This window comes from Gossypium hirsutum, chromosome D13 (genome assembly GCF_007990345.1).
Source record: "Gossypium hirsutum isolate 1008001.06 chromosome D13, Gossypium_hirsutum_v2.1, whole genome shotgun sequence".
Taxonomy (NCBI): domain Eukaryota; kingdom Viridiplantae; phylum Streptophyta; class Magnoliopsida; order Malvales; family Malvaceae; genus Gossypium; species Gossypium hirsutum.
In genome coordinates, this window is record NC_053449.1 from 16255185 (window position 1) to 16260734 (window position 5550).

A 5550-nucleotide genomic window follows, 5' to 3' on the forward strand; every position below is an offset into this window, starting at 1 on the left:
AATTTTCAACAAAACTTTAATACCACCTTATTAACACTCCATAAATATTTATAAAAATATTTACGGTTCAGTTTAGAGAAACGAGGTCCCAATACCTCATTTTTCAAAACCACTTGAACTAGGGTTTTATCACTCGCATCTAATAATTCACTATAAGACATAAATTATTAATTCAAAAATATTTTTAAAACCATATTTGACTCATAAATATTAAATAATAAAATTTACGAGCTTACTCGCCGGATTTGGTGGTCTCGAACTACTATTTTTGACACCACTGAAAATCAGGCTATTACATTATAAGTATAACTTTGTAATAATTTTATAAAGCTTCCACCATTTTGTTTTGCTATAAGCTAGTCGCATTTTGAGTAGTGACATATCAAAATTGGATCTTATTATAGGGTCGGGTTTGGAGTGTTACCCTTATTTTCACAATTGAACCTTAAATCATAGTGCCAAATTCATTAACATCCCTACACAACCTTCAAGAACTAAAATTTTACAAGAAAACCAAATCAAATTCAACATTTTATCACTTTAGTCCCTAAACTCAAAACTAATCAAAATTTGTAGTACCCCAAAATCGGCCTAGATGTTATGGTCGAATCTGGCGATGTCACATAGAAAGGTATTTGAAGACAAGATTGTCGAGTATAAAAACCGTTACAGTAAGTTAGCTTTTATTTAATTCGAAAAAAACTAGTTGATTTGCTTTAAAACTTGTCTCTTAGCGGAAGCTTTTGTAACCAATTAATTTAGGGAAAATCGTTTCTATTCACGAAAAACCTTAGTTTTTTAAAACAAGTCGTGTTTTGTGGAGTTGCAGTTTTAAAAAAATCCATAAAAAATAGTATAAAGTCCCAAATTTAAAGCCAACAAGTCCATAGTCTAGAAGATACATCAAAAACCCCAAATAAGTAATAAATTCTAGGCATTAACGAAAAACAATCTAAAATTTACGTGTGGCCACCAACAAGTACTCCGCTGCACCAACTCGTCAAGTCTGGGGATTACCTGTACAGATTAAACAGAAAAAGGGTGAGTTTTCGCAAACTTAGTGTGTAATCCCTACAGAAAACATGCATACAAATAATTAACAAAATTTAGTTAGATACAGTCTGGGGCCCGTGCCCATCACAGAATTAGTTTAGGCCTTAGCTCATTCAGATACAGTCTCAGAAATACATTAGGGCCTTATCCCACATCAGATACAAAATGCAGATACAGTAAATCATAATCCTACCTACCAGTCTTTACACACCATCTCCGTCCAACCCTACACACCATCCTGTACCGAAATGCGGCACATAATCAAAAGGTTGCAGCTGAACTGCTAGATAACAGGCTTAATAGCCTTTCAGACACTTCCACCAAATATCATCAACCCACCCCGATGCAATGCAACATACAAAATATGTCATGCCATTATGCAATTAATAGTACATACATTCAGATATCATAAGTCATGCTCGGTATAGAAATTAGACAGACAAATCACACATATAGGGGTCTAAGTAAAGCTTACTGACCCTACAGTAGGTCCACAGTCGGCTTTGGCGACCCGTGCAACCTTACAGAACTTTTCAGAAAAATGGGCTCACACGCCCATGTGGCCCACTCGGCCCAAATTGTCCTTGGCCATGTGATCCATTTTTAATGTAACCCGTGCTAGTTAATTATTCATATATGTTTTCACTATATACTTATATGTTCCTTCAAAGCTGTCTACTTGTGTCATTGTTACTAAATTATTTATATCTTGAGCTACAGAATTTCGAATTAAGATCCGTTTAATGTCTTTGAAACTAAACTCAAATACCTTTCTACTATAAAATTTTCAGAATTTTTGGTTCAGCCAATAAGTACAGTAAAATCTTCAAACTTACCTTTGTTTTGCTGTCTGACAGCTTCGTCCCTTCTTTGCTAAATATTAATTATCTCTTAGTACATAATTTGGAGGATGTTGCCATTTATTTCTATAGAAAATATACTCATTAATAATTTAAACATATAAATTTTAACCCCTTATTATTTTTCTCCAATTTTTGATGATTTTTCAAAGTCAGAACAGGGGAACTCAAATTCAATCTGACTTTGTCTCACAAAGTTTATTATACTTCACGATTTACAATTCCATTACTTACACCATTTTTTCAATGAGAAACTAGACTCAATAAGCTTGAATTCTATAAATTTTTCATTCTCTAATTTGATTTCCACCATTAATGATGACTTTTCAAATTTAGCCTACTGCTGCTATCCAAACAGCAAGAAACTTTGGCTTTTCGCCGAATCCTTTTTTTTTGCATTTCGGGTACACACCTGGTTTTGTTTGATGCTAAAACAATCCTCGAGCACTCCAAAGCCTATAATAAAGATACTCAACATCAATTTAACGGATTTACAAGTGAATTGGCAACCAAGAACGAATAGAAACTCAACTTACCACCAACGATAACCCTCTGTTTAACTATTATTAAGACGAGAACGCTGAATTCACCAGTCCCAGCCTCCCCCTACGCCCAAATTGTAGAGAAAAAACATTACCACTTCAGCCATTAAGAGATTCATGACAGAAACAAGGAGAAACACTTACTAAAACTAAACGAGCACTAACCGCGTGCGAAAATGAAGGAAAATAAATGGATTAGGGAAAAATCAAGAAGAAGAAAAAAAAGAGAATGATGGAAAAACTCAGAGAATTTCGGCAAGAGGAGAGGGAGAAGAATAGATTGTAGAATTTTTTTTAGAAAATAGAGTCAAAATTCAGTTATAGGAAAAAATAAAATAAAATCCTGATAACCCCCAAAATCTCTTAATCTTCTCCCCTAATTCCTACTACACATCCACTACTCAGAATCCCCCTATTACACAACTCTATCCCGAAATCTGAGCAAAAAAAATAATACTCTTACCTGCATAGGGATTCGAACACAAGACCTACACCATAATAACACACCATTAAACCACCAGACCAGCAAACCCATTCTGATATAATTTACCCAACAATCAAATAAAAGCCTACTAAACAAGAGTAAGGCCTAATTCATTCAAAATACCAAAATTTGCCCAAGTGAAGGCTTGAAGTTGAGACCTCCCGAACACTCCCAGAACACATAACCACTAAAGCTGACAGATATTTGTGTCATATTTTCACAATAACGAAATTAAAAATTTTGGGGCGTTACAAAATCACTTTACAATATAGTCATGTTTCATCACCAAGCTTCAAACTTAACCATTAACATCTAAAAAGCTTCAAGAACATTAATGGTGACTTTTCAAAACTTTAACAGTATTTCAAAATAGTTCGTAAACTAGTTAGATTAAGCTATAGCGATCTCAAAAACGTAAAAATTACAAGAAGCATGCTCAATTTACATACCATGCATGAGAAATAAAGCTTGGTTAATTCTCCCTTAATCAACAATAGAGTTTTCGGTGATAAAGAAAGCAAAGTGAAGATGATGATGCTTGTATCTTTTTGTTAAAGTTAACAGAATGTCTTAATTACCAAATTAACCTTAAGTTAAAACTTTAATTTGACTAATTCATAGGTCATAATCGTCCATTACCACTCCTTATGGTCTAATTACCATGTTAATCCTTCCACTTTAACCATGTAACTATTTTAACTAAATAAAATCCATAACAATTGACTTTCACCATTTTTCACAATTTAATCCTTTTCTTTAATTAACAATTCAAACATCAAAATTATTAGACCAAAATTTAATGCGACACTCTAATAACCTCGTAAATATTAATTAAATAATATTTATAGAATCATGCGTCAAAATTGTGATCTCAAAATCACTATTTTTGACACCATTAAAAATTATTGTTATACACAAATTCCACCAGCAGTAAATAGCATTCCCAGCCATATTCAGGACCAGTAACATAGGCTTGCAGCATATCTTCCAACACCTGAATAACTCGTTCTAATTGGCTATCAGTTGAGGATGGGAAGCTATGTTAAAATTTAACCTCGTACCTAAGCACTAGTGCAACTGTTTTCAGAATCTTGAGGTAAAACGAAGGTCTTGCTCAAAGATAATAGACATAGGCACACCGTGGAGTCTAACTATCTCTCGAATATACACTTCATCCAGCTTTGAGAGTGACCAATAAGTTCTAACCGCCAAAAAATGAATAGATTTTGTCAACCATTTCCACTATCACCCAGATCGTATTTCTTTTGTTTAGCGAAGTTGGCAGACCAGCTACGAAGTCCATTGCAATTTGTTCTAATCTCAATTTTGAAATAGATGTAGGCTGTAACAACCTAGTAGAAACTTGGTACTTAACCTTCACCTACTAACAGTTCAAACATTTACCGACATATTTGACAAACTCCCTTTTCATTTTGGGCCACGAATATGATTCTCATAGGTCACGGTCCATTTTTGCAACACTAGGATGCATAGCAAAGGAACCATCATGAGCCTCATGCAAAATTAATTCTTTTAATTCAGCATCATCAAGAACACAGATCCGATTACAGAACAAGCTTCTTTTTCTCAAGTAACTTAGCATCGACAAACTGCACCTCTTTTATTTATTCAAACAACACATGCTTAAACCTCAACACAAATGTTGATATGAGCAAACCTTGCTCGCAATTCAATTCCTATCTTTCTACTTAAAGCATCAACTAAAACATTTGATTTCTCAGGATGGTAATTGATAATATACAATCATAATCTTTCAGCAGCTTAATCCAACGACATTATCTTAGATTCAACTTCTTTTAGGAGAGAAGGTATTTGAGAATCTCGTGATCTGTATAGATATGACACTTCTCACCATAAGAATAATACTTCTAGATCCTTCAAGCAAAGACCACAGTGGTCATTTCTAACTCATGCATTGAATAATTACATTCATGCATTTTTTACTATCGAGACGCATAAGTAACTACTTTACCATCCTGTATTAGGAAACTGTTGGAAAAAACCCGATTTGAAAACTACTTTCTTGCATGGCGGAAAATTAAAATTTTGAAAACTGACCTGATTTGTGATATTTATAGCAATAAATCTCAATTGAATTCACACATTTGTTTTTGGCTAGCAGACGTTTGTTGTTCCTAGCTTTTAACCAAATGATCTTCTCTGCTATTCTCGTACCATAAATTTCTTTTGAGTGTGGGCTTGAACCAATTGAATCGAAACACAAAACTATAAAAAGTTGTCACACTCTTATTTAGGGTAAAAGTGAAAAATCTCTTCTTAATAGAAACTGGTAGAATTGTTGTTCTGGAAAAATATATTTGATAGTTGAGAATAAGTTCTCTTTATTTTTCGGCAGAGTAGTAATCTCTTCAAGTTGTGTTAATAGCTCTACTAGTGTCATCTATTTAAAGGAAAGGAAGGTAGAACCCTTATTGAGTTGTAGTGGTTTATTTCAAATAGGAAAACAAACTTCCTACATAGACAAAAATCACCATCCATAAGCAAGATAACCCAAAAACACCATCCATGATACAATTAACAACATCTTATAAGAAAATATTACTTTGTTACTCCTTGACATTTTAGTCTT